Below are 24,881 nucleotides of genomic sequence, written 5' to 3'. Positions count from 1 at the left end.
CGCAATGGGCTGTGAACCACGAGGTCAGCAGGGCAAAAAATCCTGCTGTTCCATGGGAGAAAGAGCTTTCTACTCGCATAAGGTGGTGCTTTTAAGTTGCAAGATGTGGTGAATAGAGGGAAATAAGAAATGTCAACTTGCTGAAGAGATTTTGTTGGTTTGTTTTAGAGGTACAGTCTTGGAAGCTCACAGGGGAAGTTCTACCCTGTACTACAGGGTCAATATGAGTTGGAGTCGGGTAGTGAGTATGGGTTTTTTTGGATACAGAAATAGCTTGTGTTTCTGTTTGGTTTTCCATTTCAAAAAATGGACACTGTTTTTTTTTTTAAAAAAAAGCCTTAAATCAATATGACTCAACTGCCAAATCACTGCACCTGGTTGGGGTGAAGCCAGGAAGGGTCAGAAGGTGAGTGCTACAAAGCAAGCCCTGACTTGCTTTATCAAACATTTTCCTAGGACAACATATTAGGGAGTTTTCCAGCCTCAATGGGCCCAGTAAATCTGAATGATATAAGATATTAGGAAATAATTTCTACATTTTGCCACATTTGGATAAGGATTAATTAATCTATTCAGTTCTTATTTTTTCCTATCACTTTAGTGGGAGTTAATGCAGATATCACATTATTCCATAGTTCAGTCACATCAAGCGGTCTTTTGCCTTTGCTTCCACAATCAGTTTCAAACATCGTTTTTCTTTCTGAGCTCCTTTTCATCAGCTCCTTTTTACCGTACCCCACCACCACTCTTACCATGTCCACCCCTCACCCCACCCCCGAAACCGTTATTCTCCTTGCTGTCCCCATAGGTTCACCGACCCTGGGTTTCATATACTGAAAAACAGACAATGCATAACACAACTTCAAGAGGGTGACCCCCAATGACCTAACACATCTGAAATAAACTCCAATATGATCAATCAAAAACAAAATAATACAGAACATTTTGAAAACCAGATCAGACCTAACGTGCATCAGAGCGGGAATCAACTAACAAGCTTTCAACTGTTCCGATCAGGTTTATCCCCCTGATCTTCTACAGTCATCTCTTCAGTGCACTCTGTTTAGTAGCCACTTTCCTCCCATCCCTCTATTATGGATGGAGGGAAAGCACCAGAGGCTTATTGCCTATGTAGATCTCACAAATGTATCTTGCCCTCCTACTGTCACCCACAGATTTTTATTGAGTTCTTGATCAAAATGTTCAGTATTTGTAGCCAGGGACCGTCTAGTTTAGCTCTTATGACAAAGGAAGCAGGTCCTGGAGACAACTAGACTTTCAGTCTAGTTTCTTCTCCAATTCCTGTCTGTCCGTCTTCTTCTGTTGCTCCAGGCAAATAGAGATCAATTGTATCTTAGATGACCTCTTAAGGCTTTTAAAAGCCTGGGCACTACACATCAAAGACTGGAGTGTAGGGAGGTGGCAAAAGAGAAATTCTAAAAACCTTGTTTGATTAATTAGCTGGAGTGCCATGACCCTAAACCTATAAAGCACGAGAATTAATCCTATGAGGTGTTTAGTTGTACCTAAATAGTTTCCACAAATTCATCATTTTCTTGTTTGGTTGCTGCTGTTGCTTGCTGTAAATGTATTGTAATATAATATTTTCCATCTTGCCCTTTATCTAGTGGTGGTGTTAAATGCTATTGAGTCAGTTCTGACTCATAGCAAGTGACTCAATAGCAATTCTACTTAAAATAGAACATCAGACCAACAAAAATATGAAGAAATTCTTGAAATCACTGGCCGTTTGAGAGAGATATATCAGAAGAATAATGAGATCCCACCTTACCCCAGAATTGATAGCAAAGTTAAAAAAATAGAAAACAACAAGTGTTAGAGGGTATGTGTGGAGAGATGTGAACACTTATAAATTTCTGCTGAGACTATATTCACAGTAGGATAGCCACTGTGGAAAACGGTATGGTACTTTCTCAGTCAATTAGGAATAGAAATGCAATATGACCTAGCAATCACACTACTTGGCATATACCCTATATAAATAAAGTACATAGCATTAACAGATATATCCACACCCATGTTTATCATGGCACTATTCACAATAGCAAGCAGATGGAAACAACTTAAATGTCAATTGGCAGGAGAGTGGATACATAAACTTTGATATATACATACAATGGAATCCTATGCATTATTAAAAAATGTTCATGAATTTATTAAATACCTCGTGACCTGAATGAATTGTGCTGAGTGAAGTTTGTCAGTCACAAAAGGACAGATATGGGACCACTCATATGGGAAGAAAAATCGATGAAAGATTTCCATACCAAAAGAAACAGATTTTATGGTTACCAGAGATGTGTGGGGGGGGGGTGGGGGAGAAATGACAGAAGGGGAAATAATAGGTTAGAAGGTTGTTGTTGGGTGCCATAAAGTTCGTGGTGACCCATAGCAAATGTATGCACAACAGAAGGAAACTGTTCGGTCCTGTGCCATCTTCACAATTGTTCCTGTGCTTGAGCCCTTTGTAGAAGCCACTGTGTCCGTCCATCTCGTTGAGGGTTCTCCTCTCTTTTGCGGTCTCTCTACTTTACTAAACATGATATCCTTCTCCAGGGACTGATCTTTCCTAAGAACATGTCCAAAATATGTAAAACAAAGTCTCACCTTCCTTTCTTCTAAGAAGCACTCTGGACATACTTCTTCCAAGATAGATTCATTTGTCCTTTGAGCAATTCATGGTACTTTCAATATTCTTCTTCAGCATCCCAGTTCAAATGCATCAGTTCTTTTTCAGTCTTCCTTATTCAATATTCAACTTTCACATGCATGCAAGGCAATGAAACATACCATGGGTTGGGTCAGGCTCATTTTAGTCCTCAAAGTAAAATCCTTGCTTTTCAATGCTTTTAAAAAATCTTGTGAAGCAGATTTACCTAAGGCAACTCATCTTTTTATCTCTTAACTGCTGCCTCCATGAACATTGATTTTGGTTCCAAACAAGGCAAAATCCTCAACATCGTCAACCTTTTCTCCATTAATCATAGTTACCTATTGGTCCAGTTGTGAGGATTTTGGTGTTCTTTACATTGAGTTGTAATCCATAATGAAGGCTGCAATCCTCGATCATAATCAGTAAGGGCTTCAAGTTCTCCTCATTTTCAGCAAGCAAGGTTGTGTCATCTGCATATTGCAGATTGTTAATAAGCCTTCCTCCAATTTTGATGCCAGTCTTCTTCAAATAAACCAGTTTCTTCTGACGATTTGCTCGGCATACAGATTAGACACACCCTTGACACACACCTTTCCTGATTTTAAACCAGGCAGTATTCCCTTGTTCTGTTTGCACAACTGCCTCTAGATCCATGTAAAAGTTCCACAGGAGCACAATAAATTGTTCTGATATTCTCATTATTCTCAAGGTTATCTATAATTTCTTATAATCCACACACCTGAAAACCTTGGTATAGTCAATAAAATACAAGTAAATACCTTCCTGGTAGTCTCTGCTCTCAACCAAGATCCATTTGACATCAGCAATGATATCCCTTGTTCCGCATCATCTTCTGAATCCAGTCTGAACCTCTGGCAGCTCCGTCAATGTACTCTGCACCTGTTGTTGAATAGTCTTCAGCAAAATTTTATTGGCATGTGATAAAAATATTATTCTTGTTAGAAGAGGAATAAAGGAAAGTGGACCCGGAGCATGGGTTTTAATGAATAGGTTTTATTAGAGTAATGACCTGCCCAGGTGTCTAGAATGAAATGAGAGTGAAGGGGGCTTGGTGAGTGGAGACTGGAAGAGAGAATAGCCGCAAGTAAGAAAGGGAGAGAGGTAGTTACATCATCTGGTGTCAATTGGGGACTATAGAGGATTAAGAGTGAAGATTAAGAGTCTAGTCTGTCAATTGGGTCATAGCCAATTAGACCTCTGTGTGGACATGGCCTTCCCCTGAGAATTCCTGTAATTTCCTCCTTGGAGGCAGGAGACACGTCTTTCTCTGTGCTCACTCCCTTGTAGATGCTCTACTGACAAGACACATGGCACTGATAGACCCTGTGCCCTGGGAACTGGGGAAGTCACATGGAAACCCCTGCCAGTGCCGAGATGCTTACAACGCCATGGGACCCAAAGACTTTCTACCCACTGGCTTGAGAGCATCCTGCATTCAATGTCACTGCATGTGTTTTGTGAGTCTGAAGAGGATTTTATAGATTGGTACTGGACATATGGGCTAATATTGGACTTATGGACTTGATCTGGACTCGGCTGGGATGTTTTCTCAATACTCAATTGCTCTTGTATATAAACCTCTTTTTATATACCTGTGAATGTCCATGGATTTGTTTCTCTAGTCTACCTAGACACACACAGAGAGCTCGAGAAAAAAGACAGGGATGTGTGGCCACATCAGAATGTGAAGTCAGAGAGGAGAGAGAGAGAGAGAGAGAGAGAGAGAGAGAGAGAGAGAGAGAGAGAGAGAGAGAGAGAGAGAGAGAACAAAGGAATCTTGCCTTAATAACCAGTTGGGACAGAAATAAATTATTATGTCTAAAAGGAGCCTGCGCTTCTCCCCTGATTCACTGCAGCACCTGCAGAAAGAGGGGGTCAGGTTTCTGTGAGACATCTTGAGAAGGCGAGGTGTCACATTGCGCTTGGTAGGGATGGAGAAGGGTTTAGAGGCGCTGTCTATGGCTGAAACTCAGCGTTACTGTTGGACCCTTTAATTCTATAATTTGAGCATTCTGTTGAGTCACTTTGGAATGGGTACAAATATGGATCTTGGCAAATCAGTTGGCTATGTAACTGTCTTTCTGGCATAGATGAGTAAGTGCTTCCTGCGTTTTGTCAGCTTGTTGAAACATTCTAGTTGGCATTTTAACAATTCCTGGAGCCTTGCTTTTGACTAATACATTCAGTGCAGCTTGAAATTCCTTCCCTTGTTCATATGAGGCCTCCTAAAATGGTAGAATGCTACCTCCTGATATGGTGGAATGTTGGTACAGTGACTCTGTGTATTTTTTCCATCTTCATTTGATGCTTCCTCCATCATTCAATATTTTGCCCGTAGAATATTTTAAAAATTATTTTTTCCACAATACAGGTTTTTTTCCCTTAAAACTTCATTGTCCTTTTGAGAAGACCCATTAAATATTAGCCCTTTGGAATTCCAAAAATAGTCACCTCAACCTTCTGCCTTGAATTTAACTGGTCCTGTAGGTCTCCTTGGAAGGTAATTCTTTATTGGAGCTTAAAAAAAAACAACAGTTTTATTGGCCTACATCCACAGCTCATAGAATTTTTCAAGATTGCAATTTGATGCTTGAATTTTTCTTGAGTTCTTTCAATTAAGGAGATACTGAATGTGTTCTTCCCTTTTGGGTTTCTAATTAACTCTTGATTTTTGCACATTCCATTCTAATATTTAACTTTGTCATCTCAAGCTGCCCTTTGAAATTTTGTATTCAGCTCTTTGACTTCATCATTTCTTCCATTTGCTTTAGCTAGTCTACGATAAAGAACACATTTCAGTCCCTTCTGACATCCATTTTTATCCTTTCTTTCTGTTGTTTTATTTTATTATATTTATATTTTATTTATTATTGTTATTATTTTAAATCATTTTATTGTGAGTTCTTACAGATATCATAACATTCCATAGTTCAATCACATCAAGCCTTATTGGACAATTGCTACCACAATCAGTTTCAAAATATTTTCTTTCTTTTGAACTCCCCTTTACCACCTCCCTCCCCCACTCTATCCCCAGGAACACTTATTGTTATTTTTGCCATATCTCAAATCATCCAATATATCCATTCAAATACAATCCTGTTGTTCACTCCCCTAGAGTGGGGTTATACCACCATCAGTGATATCAGCTCCCCTTTCTCCTCTCTTCCGGTACCCTCAGGGAACTATTGCTCCTGCAACTGTTTCTGAAGAGTTATCTTTCTTGGTTTTCATGTACCCAGTGATCTTAAATGTACAAATGAAAATACACAAATCTAACATGACTAATGAGGTAAAAGAAATAAAAACCATAATTGTAAGGTGAGGAAATATTAAAGAACTAGAGGACAGTTATGTGGTTCCTCAGTGCTATACTGCACCCTGGATGTAGCTTTCTTTCCACGTGGCCCTTCTGAGAGTGACTGTCCAAGTATATTACAGGTGGGGTTTGGATCTCCACTACATCTACGCCCCTACACATCAATTTGGTTCCTTCTTTTTGAACTTCTGATAACTATTCCTGTCAAAGAAGTAGAGGTGCTTCTTCCCAGCTTTGTTGCTTTGTTATTTTCCTAGCTCTGTGGCCTTTGTTGCTTCCTTGCTAGATGAATGCTTATTTAACAACAAGTCTTTAAAACCCCAGATGCTGCATCTTTTAATAGCTGGGTACTATCAGCTTTCTTCACCCCATTTGCTTGTGCACCCATTTTGTCTTCAGCGATCATGTCAGGAAGGTGAGCATCATAGAATGACATATTATTAGAACAAACCGTTCTTGTACCGAGGTAAGATTTAAGTAGAGGCCCAAAGTCCATTTGCTTCCTTGTTGCATTTACATATATATATATATATACATATACATATATAGAGACATATAATTTAATATATATATATAGAGAGAGCGGGGAACAAACACGCACACATATATATGAACATTGGAGAGCAGATGTCTGGTCGTGGTCTGTTTCTTAGTTCTTCTGGGAGTAGAATTGTAGTGGAATTGTTCAGTCGTAAAGTAATTTAATTTCCATGGTTTAGGTATCACCAAATCACTTTCCACAGTGGCTATGAATAACTACAAGATCATCAACAGTGAATGAGAGTTCCTATTGTACCATACCTCCTCCAACATTTGTTTTTTGTTTGTTTGTTTAATTGAGCTTTCTTTGTGGGTGTTAGGTGGTATATCATAGCTGTTTTGATTTGCATTTCCCAGATGGCTAATGATCGGGAACGTTTTCTCATATTTTTATTGGCTATTTGGCTTTCCGCCTTTGTGAATCTTCTGTTCAAGTCTTTTGCCCACCTCCTCAGTGGGCTATTCGTTTTTTTTTTCTTGTCGTAAGTTGCATGATTCTGCAGATTTTAGTAATAAGCCCTTTGTCTGATACACCATTACTGAATCTCTTATTACTCTCTTGATGAACTCTGTGGTAGTTACATAATCTCATGTCAACGTGAGGGTATTAAGAGTGAATGGGGTGGAATCTAGCCTGTCAATCAAGTCACTGCATGATGATGTCTCCTTGTGGGCATGGCCTTCTCATGAGAATTCTGGGTACTTCCTCTCTCTCTGTCTCTGCTTCATCTTCCTATTGACAAGCCATGAGGAGGCACACTTTGAGAGCTGGAGGAGTCAGTGCTGAGTTGCTTCCACCAGCATTGGATCCACAAGACTTTACACCCACCAGTCTTTGATCTTCCTGCAGTCGGCATCATGGCAATTGCTGTGTGAGTCTGAAGAGGATTGTATGGACTAGTATTGGACACATGGGCTAATATCAGCTTTATGGACTGGATCTGGACTTGGTTGGGTGTTTTCTCAATATATAATTGCTCTTTGATATAAAACTTTCTCTTACACATATGAATGTCTCTGGATTTGTTTCTCTTTTCAATCCAGACTACCACAAAGTCTTTCAATGTATACAAGTGTTTTGTCTTTAGTATGTCCCATTCATCTACTTTATCTTCCTCTGGGCATGTATTCTTCATTTCTGATAGTCCATGTATTCCCTGCGCTAAGGTCCCTCGCTTTCTCCCAATTTTGTCATTGATGATCTTGATAGTTTGGGGTTTGTGACCCACCTTGACCTTGTTCTTGTGTATAGAGTGAGGTAAGGATCTTGTTTCATTCTTCTGCAGGTTGATATCCAGTTTTTTCAGCACCATTTGCTAAAAATGGCATCCACTGCTCATTTGATATTTGGGGGGCCCTTATCAAAGATCAGTTGTCTGTATGCTGCTGCTTTTATTTCTGGATTTTCTAATTTTTTAATTTAATCATTTTATTGGGGGCTCATACAATTCTTATCACAATCCATACATACATCCATTGTGTCAAGAACATATGTACAGTTGTTGCCATCATCATTCTCAAAACTTTTGCCTTCTACTTGAACCCTTAATATCTGCTGCTCTTTTTCCCCCTCCCTCCCCACTGCCCCCTACCTCATGAACCCTTCATAATTAATAAAGTATTATTATTTTGTCATATATTACACTGTCCGATGTCTCCCCCCACCTTCTTCTCTGCTGTCCCTCCCCCAGGGAGGAGGCTATACATAGATTCTTGTAATCAGTTCCTCCTTTCTACTCCACATTCTCACCACCCTCCAGGCATCGCCACTCTCACCACTGGTCCTGAAGGAGTCATCTGTCCTGGATTTCCTGTGTTTCCAGTTGCTCTCTGTACCTATGTACATCCTCTGGTCTGGATTTTCTATTCTTATCTATTGGTCTGAGTATCTAGCATTACACCAGTATTATGCTATTTTTGACGACTGTGGCTGCATAATAAGTTTTAAAGTCAGGTAATGCCAGCCCACCTGCTTTATTCTTCTTGAGGAGTTCTTTGCCAATTCTGGGATTCTTCTCTTTCCATATGAAGTTGGTAGTCAGTTTTTCCATTTCTTTGAAAAGAGATGCTGGTATTTGTATCAGGATTTCATTGAACTTATATAATGACTTAGATAGAAATGATATTTTCCCAATGTTGAGTTTTCTGATCCGCAAGCATGGGATATTCTTCCATTTGTGAAGGTTCCTTTTAGTTTCTTGTAATAATTTTCTATGATCTTCCTCACACAGCTCTTTTGGTTTTTGGTTAGGAATATCTCTATATATTTTAATGTATGCTTGGGTATTGTGAAGGGTACTACCTTCTTAATCTCTTTTTATGAAATCTAATTAATTGTAGCTAGCAATGCAATTGACTTCTGCTTGTTGATCTTGTATCCTACCACTTTGCCATATTCCTCTATCATTTCCAGCACTCCTATTGTGGAGCCTTTGGCATTCTAAATATACAAAATCATATGATCTTCAAATAATGAAAATTTCACTTCTTCTTTCCTCAGACATATAATTTGATATCCTTCCATTTCCTTTATAATATTAGCTCGGACCTCCAGGAAGATATTGAATAAAAGTGGGGACAAGGCACACCCTTGTCTGGTTCCCATTTTCAATGGGAATGTTTTTTTTTCTTTTCTCTATTGATTATAATGCTGGCTGTTGGTTTTTCATATATAACTTTTATTATATTGAGGTAAATTTCTTCTAATCCTATCTTCTTTAGTGTTTTAATTAGGAATGGGTGTTGAATGTTGTCAAATGATTTTTCTGTTCTTGTCCTTCTTCTTGCCAATGTGCTGGATAATGTTGATAGGTTTTCAGATGTTGTACCATTCTGGAATGCTTGGTATTAATTCCACTTGGTCATGATGGATTATTCTTTTATATACTTTTGTATTTTATTGGCAAATATTTTGTTAATAATTTTTGCATCAATGTTCATTAGGGATAGTGGCCTATAGTTCTCTATTCTTGAGGGATCCTTGCCCAGCTTTGGTATCAGTGTTATACTAGCTTCATAGAATGTGTTTGGGAGTTTACTGTCTTTTTTTTCTTATTTTATTTTTTCTTATTATTTTTAAAAATCATTTTATTGTGGGATCATCTTTCTACTTGAGCCCTTATTATCAGATCCTCTTTTTTCCTTCCCTCCCCCACCTTCCCACCCTCATGAACCCTTGATAAGTTAGATATGTATATTTTTTTCATATCTTACACTTTGCACTGTATCCCTTCAACCATCTTTTTGTTATTCATCCCTCTGGTGTGTGTGTGTGTGTGTGTGTGTGTGTTATACATCCATCATTGCTATAGAGCACTGGGGACAGGGTTGGCTTGGCTCTTTGGTTTGGGCTGGGGTGAACAAGGCCACATGCAGCATGTGGCACTGGTGCCCCAAGGGGGTGAGTTGGAGTGAGCTGCAGACATTAGTGGTAGTGCTGGCAGAGGGGCAGGACCCATTGCAGTCTTGAGTCCTGGGCAAGGCCAGGAGCTCTGGCTGCTAGGACTGGGTTTGCCAGATCCACAGCCACACAGTCCCCGGGCCACACAGTCCCGCAAAAGGGCAGTCAGTGGGTAGAGCTCTCAAAGGATACATCTCATGACCTCTAAGGCTCTCATGTTCTCTCCCGAGGCGCTGAAGGGGGTGGGGCACTCCATGGGGTGGGATGCAAACTCCACGAGCAGTTTGGGCTATGCAGAACCAGCTGGCTGGGTCTCCAGACCACTCCAAATCTGCCAGCAGGGTTGAAGCTCATGCCACAATCACTAATCATGGGACAGACTGCAGAAGCAGCCCCTGTTAGTGTAGGTGGGGTATCGGCCCACAAGGTGGTGTGGATGGAGGGGCAAGGCAGAACAGAGCCACAGGAATGGTCAGCCCAGGTGCCAGGACAGACCCTTGGTGTGTCACAAGACCCAAATGTGTTTCCTTGATCCCACACACAACCTCCCAATCCCCCAACCCAGCACTTACTTGTGGAGCTCCCAATGCGGTCGTACTTACCTCAGCATCATCTTTCTGGAAGTCTCTTTCCTGTCATTTAATAACCTTTTACTTTATTCATGAATGATAGCCTTGATGTCTTCCACAGCTCCTCAGGTCTTCTGTCATTAATGTTCAAAGTGTCAAATCTGTTATTGAGAGGTTCTCAAAATTCAGGTGGGTTAGACTCAAGGTTTTATTTTGGTTCTCATGGACTTGTTTGAATTTTCTTTAGCTTTAACCTCAACTTACTATGAATAATTGATTATCTGATCCACAGTCAGCCCCTGTTCTGGTTTTAGCTGCTGATATTGTACTTCTCCATCATCTCTTCTCACAAATGTAGTCAATTACATTTCTATGTATTGGAAAAGTCACCTTCAGTATTGTTAAAAGATAAAGTATTTGCAAATTTCACACCAAGCTTCACCCAGAATCCCAATGTCCCCAGAGGTGTTCATAGTTGTTCTCATGATCCTTCACTAAACTACATCATCGCTGTGGCCCAAAATCTGGGCATCGGCAAGACCCAAAACCTACCCTGGCCCATGCTCAGGAATGAATTCCAGTATTTCCAGAGAATGACCATGACAACTTACTCATTAGTATAAGGTACAAAGAATTTGGTGCTTCTGGGTAGGAACAGCTGATTCACAATTCCTGAGAAGAATATGTCTTTGAAAGATAGAATTAATTTGGTTCTCAGTAGAGAACTCAAGGAAACACCACAAGGAGCTCATTTTCTTGCCCAAAGTCTGGATGGTGCCTTAACACTCATGGAGCAACCAGAATTCGGAAATGAAGTCGACATGACTTGCTTAATAGGAGTCAGTTCTGTTTACAAGGAAGCCATGATCAACCAGGTCATGTTAGACTGTTGATGACAAAGATCATGCAGGAATTTGAAAGTGACACATTTTTCCTGAAATTGATTTAGAGAAATGTAAGTCTCCCAGAATGCCCAGGTGTTCTTCCTGATGCCAAAGGAGAAAAAGACATTAAGTACAAATTTGAAGTATATGAAAATAATGACTATTATGAAGGCATTTTCTTGTTTACTTCAAGTTATTCTCAAAAGAATTATGTATTTTAACATAAGGAAAAGAGACATTGTTGGCTTCAGATCAACGGATAATTGTTTCTCAGCAATGATTTTTATTTATCTGTTTCCATTAATCCTGAGTAGACTATATCACATACCACTTGCGAAAAATGTCTTGTCTTAACTATATAAAAGCCTCTCCCTCATGGTCCAGGGTTGGGTCTATACCTGCCAACACTAACATACTACCAAGACAGCTAAATGTGAGAGAGCCCCTGACAACAGGAGTTTAAATGGCCCATAGAGATAAGAGATAGAGAGATTAAACAAAGTAGTGTCAATTCATTACAAACAGCACAACTGTAATTTCTAATTCAAATGAAAATTTTACCAAATTTAAAGGCTATACATTATTAGGAGTATATCAGATTTCTGATCTAAATTCTGTTCCCTCAGAGCAGGGGATCAGTAAGCTGAGAACTCTAGTTATTAAGTAAAAATGGTGAGAGGCAGGTAATAGACTAACTTTTTGATAGTTAAAAGTGAAGAAGAGGTCTGTGGCCTCTTAAAGTTACTCTTTCTGATCTTCAGTGAAATTCCATGAGATCTTGAAATGTGAGAGTGCTCTATTTTAAAATTAATGCAAGCATAATGGCAAAAATTAAAAATTCAAGGATGTAATACATTACAAATAAATATTCCTAGGGACCAAAATTAGTAAATTAGAAAATACACTTCACAAAATTAAACATTGAGAACATAAATATTTTTTCTATTATGTTGGCAAAGATTATTGTGGTATACAAAGTATTCTCTGTATTGTAAGTTTCAACCATTTTAAAGCACAAAGTTAGTAATGGCAACTAAAATTCAGAATGTTCTAGTTTTGCACCCAATAAATAAATAAATAAAGCATCTGCTATGAACAAATTGTTTATCTTACAAAATTCTATTATGTGATCTTCATCTTCAAGGCCATATTTTCAGCTACTCTTCCCTTTTGTTTCCAACCTTTGCATTCCGATTTCTAATAATAATCAACGCGTCTCGATTGCATGTTTGACAAATTTCTGACTGAAGACAATGGTAGAATTCTTCAATTTCTAGGCTAGAATTTAGCTAGGTGTAAACTTGAGTGAAAGGGAAGATATCCTACAAGAGGGAGATTGCTGGGGGAGGGCAATAGGGCGAGGCATGGAGGGGTTTGATACGTTATTTTAGGTATTGAATGGAAAAATGATGATCTGATATGTAAACCTCCATCTAATCACAATGAAGATTCAAAATAAAGAAATAAACAGAATTCTCTATTTGTCTTCCTCTTATTTTCATTCCTGACATGGTTATTACATAACTATTATATGCCATAGGTCTGCATTCCTGGTGATTTTCCGTCTAGTGCTTCTATCAATTGTTGAGATAGGGATGTCAAAGTTTCCAGTTAAACCTGTCAACCTCAAACTCATTTACGTCAAGTCAATTCTGACTCACAGTGATTCTATAGGACATGGTAGAACTGTCCTTGTGCTCTTCGGAGACTGTAACTCTTTAAAGGACTAGAAGGCCCCATCTTCTTCCCTTAGAGCAGCTGGTGTCTTCAAACTACTCACGTGGTTAACAGCTGAGGAGTAACCTACTATGCACCTAATAATAATTGTTGATTTGCCTATTTCTCTTTTACATTCTATTTGGCTTTGCATCAAATATTTTATAGCACTAATGTTCATAGCAGCTGTATCTTTCAGGAGAATGATGCCTTTATTGTTTTGTAATGCATTTCTAATAATTTTGGCGAGGGGATGGGGATTCTTTATCTGATATTTATATATCCACTCTTTCTTTCTTATGATTCTGTTTGCATGGTGTATCTTTTTCTATTCTTTTACTTTCAACCTATATACATCCTTATATTTGAAATGTGTTTCTTGTAGATGTGTTTGGTCATATATATATATATATATATATATATATATATATATATATATATATATATATAATTCTATTCTGTGAATCTCTGCCTCTTATTGGTATATTTAGATTATTTACACTTGATAAAAACATGTTAAAACAGGCATCTACATTTTATTTTTGTTTGTCCCTGTTTTTCATTTCTCATATTAATATTGCTTGCTTTATTATGTGCTCATTGAATCTTTTGGAGAATTTCATTTTGGTTTATTTATAGACATTTTGAGTGTATCTTTTTGTATAGATTTTTTTTAATAAACATTTTATTTGGGACTCATACAACTCTTATCACAATCCATACATTGTATAGAATTTTAGTGACTATGCTAGTTATATAACTTATTACAGTTTACTCAGGTCAATGTTTTATCATTTGTGATGTGGTCAGCATTATTTCTTCAAATGTTTTTCTGCCCCACAGCATTTGTCCTGTTCTTCTAGGACTCAAATAATACCATTCTTCAATGTTTGCTGCTGGTGCTGTTTTTCCACGGGTAATCTAGATTCTCTTCCTTCAGGTTCAGATTATTTTCTATTGTTCTCCATTCAATTTCACTTGCTTTTCCCTCTGTAATATTCTTTCTGCTATTAAGTCTATACAGCATGGTTTAAATGTTTTCATTGCAATTTTCAGTTATAAAATTTTCATTTTGTTCATTTCCATGTTGTGTTACTTTGCTCAGATATGTTTTCATTTGTTGAGAGTCTTTTTTGAGTATATCTTGTTTTTCTTTACTTTCTTCTTTTTCTTTAAATCATTTTTATTAGGGGCTCATACATCTCCTATTACAATCCAGACATACATCAATTGTGTAAAGCACATTTGTATATTCGTTGGCCTCATCATTCTAAAAAAATGTGCTCTCCACTCAAGCCCCTGGCATCAGGTCCTCATTTTTCCCCTCCCTCCCCACTACCCCCTCCCTCATGAACCCTTGATAATTTATAAATTATTTTGTCATATCTTGCTCTGTCCCATGTCTCCCTTCACCCACTTTTCTGTTGTCTGTCCTCCAAGTAGGAAGTCACATGTAAATTCTTGAAATCAGTTCCCCCTTTCCAACCAACCCTCCCAATGCCCTCCCAGTATCGCCACTCACACCACTGGTCCTGAGGGGATCATCCGCCCTGGATTCCCTGTTTTTCCAGTTCCCATTTGTACCAGTGTACATCCTCTGGTATAGTCAGGTTTGCAAGGTAGGGTTCAGGTCATGACAGTAGGGGGGCGGGGGAGCGTTGGAGAGGAAGCATTTAGAAACAAGAGGAAAGTTGTGTTTTTCATCGTTGCTACAGCGCACCCTGATTGTCTCATTGCTTCCCCAAGACCCTTCTGTAAGGGGATGTCCAGTGACCTACAAATGGGCTTTGGGTCTCCACTCCACATTCCCCTGTTCATTCTCTATGGTAAGATTTTTTGTTCTGATGATGCCTTATACCTGATCTTTTCGACACCTCATCGTCGCACAGGCTGATGTGCTTCTTCCATGTGGGATTTGTTGCTTCTGAGCTAGATGGCCGCTTGTTTACCTTCAAGCCTTTAAGACCCCAGATGCTATATCTTTTGATAGCCGGGCACCATCAGTTTTCTTCACATTTGCTTATGCACCCATTTATTTTCAGCGGTCATATCAGGGAGGTGAGCAAACAATGATATTATTTTTTTGTTGTTCTTTGATAACTGATCCCTTCAGCACCTCATGGTCACACAGGCTGGTGTACTTCTTCCTTGTGGGTCTTATTGCTTCTGAGCCAGATGGCTACTTGTTTACTTTCAAGCCTTTAAGACCCCAGATGCTATATCTTTTGATAGCCGGGCACCATCAGTTTTCTTCACCATATTTGCTTGTTCACCCTCTTTGTCTCCAATGGTTGTCTTGGGAAGGTGAGCATCATAGAATGCCAATTTAATAGAAGAAAGTATTCTTGCATTGAGGGAGTACTTGAGTGGAGGCCCAATGTCCTTCTGCTACCTTAATACTAACCTTTTAAATTTATGCAAATAGATCTATTTCCCCATCCTCATGTATAAATATATTTGCATATGTACATGTCTTTATCTAGACCTCTATAAATGCCCTCTGCCTCCCAGCTCTTTGCTCTATTTCCTTTGACTTCCCTCCTGTCCCACTATCATGCTCAGTCCCCACCAGGGTTTCAGCAATTTCTCTTTGCTACATTACCCTTGATCATGCCCAACAAGGCCTCCCACACCCTCCTCACCACCAATTTGGAACACTTGTTGTTCCCTTGTTCCTGGGTTTATTAATACCACTACCTTTCCCCCCACCTCTCTCTCTCCCATGCCCCCCCGGAACTGTGGGTCCGGTTGTTTTCTCTGCCCATTGTTTATCCAGCCTATCTTATTTAGACAGAACTGCGGAGATAATAACATGCACAAAAACAAGACAGAGCACAACCAAGCAACAATATACAACAAACCAATGACACAAACAAAACAAGAAAGAAAAGCTTGTAGTTAGTTCAAGGATTGTTTGTTGGCCTTTAGGAATGTTTTCCAGTTCAGTCTGTTGGGGCACCACGCCCTGGCCCCAAAGTACACTTTCAGCATTCCCTGGGGACCTTGCTGCTCCATTCCCTTGCTGTTCTGTTGTACCCCCTTAATGTTTTACCTCGGTGTGGCGGGATCTGATTAGGTGCAATTCCCACACTGTCTCTGGTGTTGTCCCTTGTATGGCTATGGGTCAGTGAGGGGTGTCGTGTATCATAGTGGGGCCAGCCATGTGGTCCTCTCTGTCAACTGGCTGCTCTAATTGGGAACATCTAACTCCTGGTCTGGTGGGCCATGATGTGCTCCACTCTCTCCTCCTACCCCTTCATCTGATCTTGTGTGCTCTGATCAGATATGTCCCTCTTCCGGAGCTGCAGATTCAGTGCCACCTTACCTATCTTCTTGACTTAACTGCCATCAAGTCAATGTCAACTCATAGTGACCCTATGAGAAAAGGTAGCATTGTCTCTGTTAGTTTCCAAGACTGTAACTCTTTATGGGAGTAGAAAGCCCCATCTTTCTCCCTTGGAGCAGGTTATGATTTGGAACTACTGACCTTGTGGTTTCGAGCCCAATGGGTAACCACTACACCACCAGGGGTCCCTAGTTCCAAACACAATTACAGAATACAGAGATGTCAAATTTTAGTGGATTTTAAGGGGACACAATTCAACCCATAGTTTGTAATATCTAGTTGGGGTGATGATATATGTACAAAAAAGCAATTAACCAGCAATACTTGACTGTAGTGATCGAAAGACTGGCAATGAGGGAGTGTACAAAGACAAGAAAAATCAATGTGGGCTAATGTGGTCAGTAGGAAGAAATCTTGGAGGAGGACTAATACTAAAGCTGGACCTTAAAGGATGAGTAGATCTTTACTTATTTGTTTTAAATTTAGGATGTTGTTGTTGTGAATATACACCAATACATACTGATTTAGCTCTTTCTACATGTACATATTAATGACTTCAATTACATTCTTTGAGTCATGCACCACTCTCACCTTGTCTGAGTTGTTCCTTACATAGCCTCACTGCAAGAAGGTCCCTAGCTAATCTTTTTAGTTACTGCTGTCACATTGATCTTATATAGCTAGTTCTTAAATGAGCATAATGCTCAGGGCAGATAGGTCTTAAATATATTAGAAATGGAAGTATGGTTCAGGTTGAGAAACTGGCATGTCTGAAGGCTATCATTAATGGAAATTAAAAAATTGACCTTTGGTAGTCTTTCAAAAGGGGAAAATGCTGAAGGTTGTTTGTGATAAACTTGTTGATTTTAGCTTTGTCTAAAACAGTCTGTTCTCTCTTGACTTGACCAGAGAAAGACAGTGTTCAGGTTCAGGTAATAATTTAGTTAAGTATATATGTAATAGGTAGTATAGCAGATAGCTTCTGTTTGCCCCCTCTTATACTCTGGCAGCTCTGGAAGTCTGATCTATATGAAGTATATTAGTGAGTTCCCTTCATGCCTTGACTATTGGTAGGTTTTGAACATCAGGGATCCTTAGTAAGACTTCAAAGGGAAGGAACAAATTGATGCCAAGGTATTTATTCATTGGTTGCCCAAAACACTATTGCCTCAGACTGACTATTGTCCATTAACTAACGGTCACAGCTACTCTCCAGAGCATCATGTTTTCACTACATTCACCTTGTTCTGGGTACGGTTCCTTCCCCTCATTCCTTTGGGCTTAGAGATGATAGTAGCTTCATATTATTGTAATAGCTCTCTTGGTTTTCATACACCCTGCCCACACCTTTGTAGCTAGTCCTTTGTTAAACTCTCCACTGATTATGCTAATTTGAATGTGCTAGCTGTTTCCCACTGAGACTCTCACTGATACAGATGAAGTCTCAATTTTGAAAGAAATAGAATACAATAAAACAAGCCTAACACAAAATAAGACTAAATATGATTCAAGCTGTCGCTCTCTGATTAAACCCTTGCAGTGCTTCCAGATAATCATTCTGAGCCACAGTCTTCAGAGTATCATAGATAGGTAGGAGTGCCAGTTCATGGAATAATAACAATAGCTAGCATTGATTAAATTCTTACTCTGCTCTGAACAGTGTGCTTAAACATGTTTTACATGAATTATTTCATTTAAGGTTCATAACAGCCCTATGAAGTAGGCAATTCTTTATCTCCTTTTCATAGCTAATAACGGGAGAGCTGGGATTTAAATCCAAGTCTGCTTGCTTTTATGATCTAAACTCAAAATTGTGAACCTCAGATCAGAAATATCCAGGTACTTGTTTGAAATATAGAATTTTAGGCCTTATCTCACATCGATTGGCTCAGAATCTGCATTTTAACAAAGCAAAAATTTTATGCACATTAAACAGTGGGAGCAATACTAAACCACATTGCTATTCTGCCTGATGGTTACAGATGTTTGAAAAAAGATATGGTTATTGTTGCTGAGTAACAAGAGCATTTCCCATTCTGTGCCCTTTAACGCTGAAATAATAAGGTCTTCTAGCTAGAATCAGAAAAGCCAGTACTGCTATTTTGCAGACACACGTATTGAGAGATACCTAACCTAGTGAGAGATTCTATAGGAAGCAGCCTGAGTTGTGAAAATGAGACCTTGTCCTTAGGTTGGTTCCACGAGCTTTTCATGGTTGGATTTAAAGGATGCAATTTTAGCCTGTGCATTTTTCAGACACCCACATCTATACATACTTGGCCAGTTTTAAAAACAGTGGTATGTTCAGAAAGCTTGAGGTAGGGCTCTTATTGGATTTATTTCCCGAACTCATCCCATAATCACTACACATCCTCCTGCCACAGTCATCCTTTCATCTTTTCTTAACACTGTCAAAACCTGCTTTAAGAAAGGGCATCTAATAAGAAACCTGTGAAATACATGCTGCCTCACTAGTAACCAGGGAAATTGGAACTAAAGTCACAAAAGATACTACTATAGACCCAGCAGAGTGACTGAACTGAAGAGAAAAAAGCACTATATCATGTACTGATGAAGATGTGGATCAACTGGAACTTTAATAGACCCTTGATGATCAAGTAAATTGGTGGAATCACTTTGGACAACTCAACTGTGAAAGTACTTTAGATGTGTCATCAGGAGGGATCAACCCCTGGGGCAGGACATCATGCTTGGTAGAGGGTCAGTGAAAAAGAAAGCTCTATGAGATGAATTGACACGGGGGCTGCTACAATGAATTCAAGCATAACACAAATATTTGTGAGGATGGCGCAGGACCAGAAAAGTGTTTCATTTTGTTGTGCATAGGATCGTTATGAGTCAGAATAAACTCAAAGAAGCCTAGCAATAATAACATGAAATTTAGTTAAGACACTCTCTTATATGTACACAAGGATACACATGTGTAAATAGAGGTTCATGAAAAAATGGAAAGCAATCTAAATGACCATCAAAGGACAGCTACATAAATTGGGATATATTCATACCATGAAAATCCATATAACAGCTTAAATGAACAAATTATAGCCACAGGTACAGGTGTCAAAACCATACACTTGAGGGAAAATTTATATATTTACAAATATATAAATAAATATAAAAGCAAAAATCTATCTCAATATATGGAAGTCTAATGGCATAATGGGTTACAAGTTGAGCTAACTGGTGGTTCAACCCCACCAGCCTCTCTGTGGGAGAAAGATGAGGCTGTGTGCTCTGTCAAAGTTCACAGTCTTTGAAATCCTTAAAGAACAGTGTCTTTGAGATCCTTGAAGAACAGTTCTAGTTCAACTCTGCCCTATAGGGTCACTATGAGTCAGAATCGACTCAATGGCAGTGGGTTTGTTGTTATTTTGTTTTGGAATCCTATAATATGTATGGCTACATGTATAGGTAATAAAAGGAGGAAAAGAGTTCTCACCAAATATATGTTCACAGACACACAACCGGGAGAGGTATATACAGCTAGTTAGTTACCGAGCCAGGTATTCTTATTCTTCTTTAACCTGACTGAGCAATGGAGGGTTCCAAATCTGGAGGGCTTGCAGAATCAACTTAGATCTCTGTTCCCAGTAGCTAATATATATATCAAAACACATTATGGAAGCCTGGTGAATTAGGGATGAACAGGCTTAATTATCATTCTTACATTAAAACAGAAGGCAAAGCAGCTATTAACTCTCCCCCCCCCCCGCCCCCAAACACACACACACTATATCTTCACCCTTTATCTAGTGGCCAAGAATGCTGCGTTTGACCTGCTTAAGAGTATCAGGAAACAGGGTAACTTGAAACACCAGTAAGCAGGTGACTGTTCCAACCTCAAACGGAACTTCTACCCACGCTTGTGTGTCATGTCTGACTAGTTCCTGCAGCAGGGGCTGAAGCAGGGATAAAGCCGAAGCCCAGAGAACCAAAAAGCTGGACATGGTTTCGGGTGTAATTAAAACGGACTATTGGCAACATGCTTAAATTGTACTTCTAAATTCTGAGCAACACAAGATTTAATGTAAAAGCCCTACCGGGTGTTTAGAAGAAAATAATTTTGGAAAATGAAAGGCAATAAATACATGATCGCTGTTCTCTCTGACCTATTGTGGTTACTTTTTTCCTCAAGTATCTAGTAATTGCCTTTAAATTCGAATTTATCCAGGCTGCTACGATCTTAGGAATCTACTAAAGGGATATGTGGACTAAAGCAGGAGGAGTTTAGAGGAGCAGGGGGAAAAGAGGAAAAGAAAAGAGAAGAGTCCTCGAATAATGGTTTCCACACTTTGATGTTGAAATTGATGGTCTGACTTATCTGTTCTATTCATTTGATCTAATAACTACTTTGAGAAGAGTCTTAAAAGGAGTTTCAGTTCTAGGTCCAGCACCATTTAGGCAATAAGTTAACCTCTTTGAACTTCAGACACATCACCTATAAAACAGAGATAATAATAGTATCTCCCATTTGGACTGCTAAGATGTGTACCAGAGCCTGGCAGTTGGTAAGAGCTCAGTAAACTAACAATGATTGTTTTTGTTATAGTGCCATGGAAGTCCGGCAGAGAATTTTGCGTTGCAGAGATAAGTCTGGTCTACATATATAATACTAAACGCAGTGGAGAAATCCAGGAGGTTGAGAACTAAGAAAAGGCAAGGTGGGTTGAGATTTGATTAGAAATTCTCCGTGATATTTACACTTGAGACATGTTCTGAGCTCCTTGTTTTTACTGGAAATGGGAATCAAAGTTAAAAAGAAAGCCCATCATCTTTAGTGGTCAGGATAGATATTTACTTTAACTTCAGACAAGTAGTTTTAAGGGTAGCTGCATATAAGAAGGTAGCTGCAGCTGGGGCCACATGGCAGACTATTCAGAATCATCCAGTAGAATTTTCTGTGAAGATAGAAATGCTCCATTTCTGCATTATCCAGTACAGTAGCTATTAGCCACACGTGGTTATTGAACCCTTGAAATGTAACCAGTGCGACAGATGAAGTGCATTGTCAAAATCGTATTTAAGTTTAATTGATTTAAATGTAAAAAGCCACACGTGGCTAGTGGGCGCAGCAGTGTTAGCTTCCCTGGAGATGCCTTCAGGTTCCCAATGAAACACTCGAAGGAGTCGGTCACGAAGAAGATTACACTATTCTTGACTAGATATTTGGGCGAGAGTTTTGTGGAGCAAGTGAGATGGATGTATACTGTTTAGATAAGAAGAAAGAATGTAGAAAACCATCCTAGATGGGTTGGGGAAGGGAACAGACAAATATTTGGAGTTGGAAATGCCTCTTATATGAAAAGTTTGGGGGCAGTGATCATTAAAGTATAGAGCATTCATAGTAGGAGCTAGATGGGTTTGGGTTAAGACATGGACAGCTTTGAATGTTACAATGGAAAGTTTGGACTGTGTCCAAATAGGCTAAATGAGCCCCTCCCTTAGGAACTTGCTTTGAAACCTTGATTCCTGGTTTTACCTTGACTCACTAAATCAAAATTCTGGTCTGCAGCCTAGACAATCGGTATGTTAAGCAATGTGCTTCAAGATGCACATTCAAGTCTGAGCTCTAAATAGGCAGAAGGAAGACATTGGAAGAGGTTTGTTAAAGGAATGACATGATGTCACTTATTAAGTGGCAAAGTATAGACATTTGTGCCTTGTAAAGTTAGGAAGCAAGTTTGGTACAGTAGTTTAGACAAAAACTTCACAAATCTAGATTTTTAATGGTTGGCATCCTTGGAATTTTCAAATCTATTTTTAAAATTTACCTGCAGACTTTACTTATTTCAGAGTCTGAGACCCTGGGTTCAAATCTCAATTCAATGACCTAAATTTTGTTTCAATTTCCTTATCTATAAACTCTAGATGATCATACCTTAAGGCCACTACTATTACTTAAACTAAAACACTTAAACTTTATTACGGTGATATTCCAATGATTATAACAGTTCAACCTAATCAGTTAAATTTCACACATGTATCAAATTTGTTTATTGTGCATGTTAATATCGAACCCTAGATTTTGTGCTCACAAAGTTATATTTGGAAGCATAATTTTGCTTAAGTTAATGCATGCTTCTCTTTCATTAAATAATTGTAAACTGATTATTAGTATTTTTCCCATTATTAACTTATGGTGAATTCTGACCAGTGGATTATATCTTTTAAAACTTTGGCCTTTTTATATTGCTACTTGATTTCAGTGAATGTTATTTATGGTGTTTTTTTCAGGAAGCAAAACAAAAGGATGAACTCATTTTACTCTTCTAGGGGACTAGGAGAGAGAATAAAATTCGACTCTTGTCTGGACGTGTGGGAGTCTGCAGTGTACCCTGGAGCTACAGCGACATTTTCCCCCCAGGAATGTGCAAGTTTCTACAAGTGCCTGACGGGTGCTTCACTCTTCATTCAGGCCTCTCCTCGCCTCCTCAGTTTCCTTTGTACAGCGGGAAGCAACCCTCAAGACTCACCTTGAGGTCTTGGAGGCAGAGAGGGAATGAAAGAGCCAAAGACCCATGATACCCTGCATACACTTTCCAGCCAGGCTGAGCCAGAAAACTGCTGTTGCCTCTTCTTTTTTCTTTACAAAACCCAAGTCACTCTTAACTTTGTTTAGTTTCTATTAGGTCAGTGATTCTTAACCTTCCTAATCCTGTGACTCTTTAATACACTTCCTCATGTGGTGCCCCCAACCAGAAAATTATTTTTGTTGCTACTTTTGAACTGTAATTGTGCTACTATTATGATTTTGGCGACCCCTGTGAAAGGGTCATTAGACCCCAAAAGGGGTCACGACCCATAGGTTGAGAAACACTGTATTAGATGGTTGAAAAAGATGGTTCTATAACATGGTTGGTTAAGATTATTTTTTAAAACAAACAAACAAACTTGAAAGCAGATACCCTCTTCAATAAATGGTGCTGGAAAAAATGGATATCTACCTGCAGAAAAATAAAGCAAGACCTTTACCTCACCATGGACAATAATAAACTCAATGTGGAACACAGACCTTGAGATAAAACCCCAAGCAATTAGGGCCATTAATGAGGAAATTGGACAAACCCTGAGGCACAGGGAATACATAGGCTATCAGAAATAGGGAAGGATACAAACACAGAGGAGTCACAAATTGACAAGTGGGATATACTGAAGATAAGTCACCTGTGTACATTGAAAGAATTCACCAAGAGAGTCCACAGACTGGGAAAACATCTTTAGCAATGACACATCAGACAAAGGCTTTATTACTAAAATCTATAATACTTTGCAAGTTTGCAATAAGAGAAAAACGAACTGCCCACTGTGGAGGTGGGTAAAGAACCTGAACAGAAGTTTCACAGAGTCTGAAACCCGAATGGCCAATAAACATATTAGAAAATGTTCCTGATCATTAGCCATAAGAGAAATGCAAATTAAAACAACTACGAGATAGCAACTAACACCCTCAAAGATAGCCCAATTCAAAAAATCAGAAAGCAATAAGTGTTGGAGGGGCTGTGGGGAGATAGGAACTCTTGTCCACTGCTGGTGGACCTGTAGGCATGCACAGCCACTATGGAAATCAATTTGGTGATTTCTAAAACAGATGGAAATCAAGCTACCATAGGACCCAGCAATCCCCCTACTGGGCATATACCCATTAAAGACAAGAAACAAACTATGGCCAGACATCTGTGCTCCAATGTTCATCGCAGCACAGTTCACAATCGCAAGTAGTTGGAAAAAACCCAAATTCCCATCATCATACGAATGGATTAAAAAATTGTGGTACATACATACAATGGAGCACTATGCATTGCTGAAAAGCAGTGATGAACGCATGAAGCATATCGCCACATGGGAAAAACTGGAGGAAATTATGCTAAGTGAAGTAAGCCAAGTGCAAAAGGACAAGGACAACATGAGTCTGCTGAGGTAAGTTTATAAAAAAAATAACAGAAAAATGCAAAAGGGGCACAGGGAAAAAGCTACTTCATGCAAACATTCCAGGGGTGAGGTCCAGGTAGTATGGCAGGGGCCAGACCAAATCCAGGAATACATATGGTAGTCAACTAAAATGGGGGTAGGGGAAGGAAAGGGGAAGAAAAGGATAAAAAATGTGTAGCGGGGGAAGAGGGCACTAACCCACCCAAGGGAAGGGTATTGTTTATATCTACACAGGGAAAGAGGAACCAGACTTAAATTCGGTGTTCCGGGTAGCAAATGCAGCAGGCAGGCATAGAGAGGGGAGCCAGTGGGTGAGTCTGGGTGCCCGGCCTCAATTCCAGCTACGTGGATAACTGCCCCTCACCACAGAAGAATTTACATTAGAGGACAGCATTGAAGCTACAGCTCAGGGAGAGGAAAATGTCTGATCACATGAGAGAAAATGAATGGGGAGGAAGAGAG

The 24,881-nt window shown here is 39.2% G+C and overlaps 1 pseudogene; it reads left to right on the top strand.

Annotated features, from left to right (window-relative positions):
- Positions 1 to 11,628, top strand: part of LOC142433620 (dihydrofolate reductase pseudogene) — a 28,473-nt pseudogene extending 16,845 nt beyond the window's left edge.
- Positions 11,629 to 24,881: the final 13,253 nt, after the last annotated feature.

Source organism: Tenrec ecaudatus, chromosome X (genome assembly GCF_050624435.1).
Source record: "Tenrec ecaudatus isolate mTenEca1 chromosome X, mTenEca1.hap1, whole genome shotgun sequence".
Classification (NCBI taxonomy): domain Eukaryota; kingdom Metazoa; phylum Chordata; class Mammalia; order Afrosoricida; family Tenrecidae; genus Tenrec; species Tenrec ecaudatus.
The sequence above is the reverse complement of the archived record's forward strand: the minus strand, read 5'-3'. Positions and strand labels throughout refer to the sequence as shown.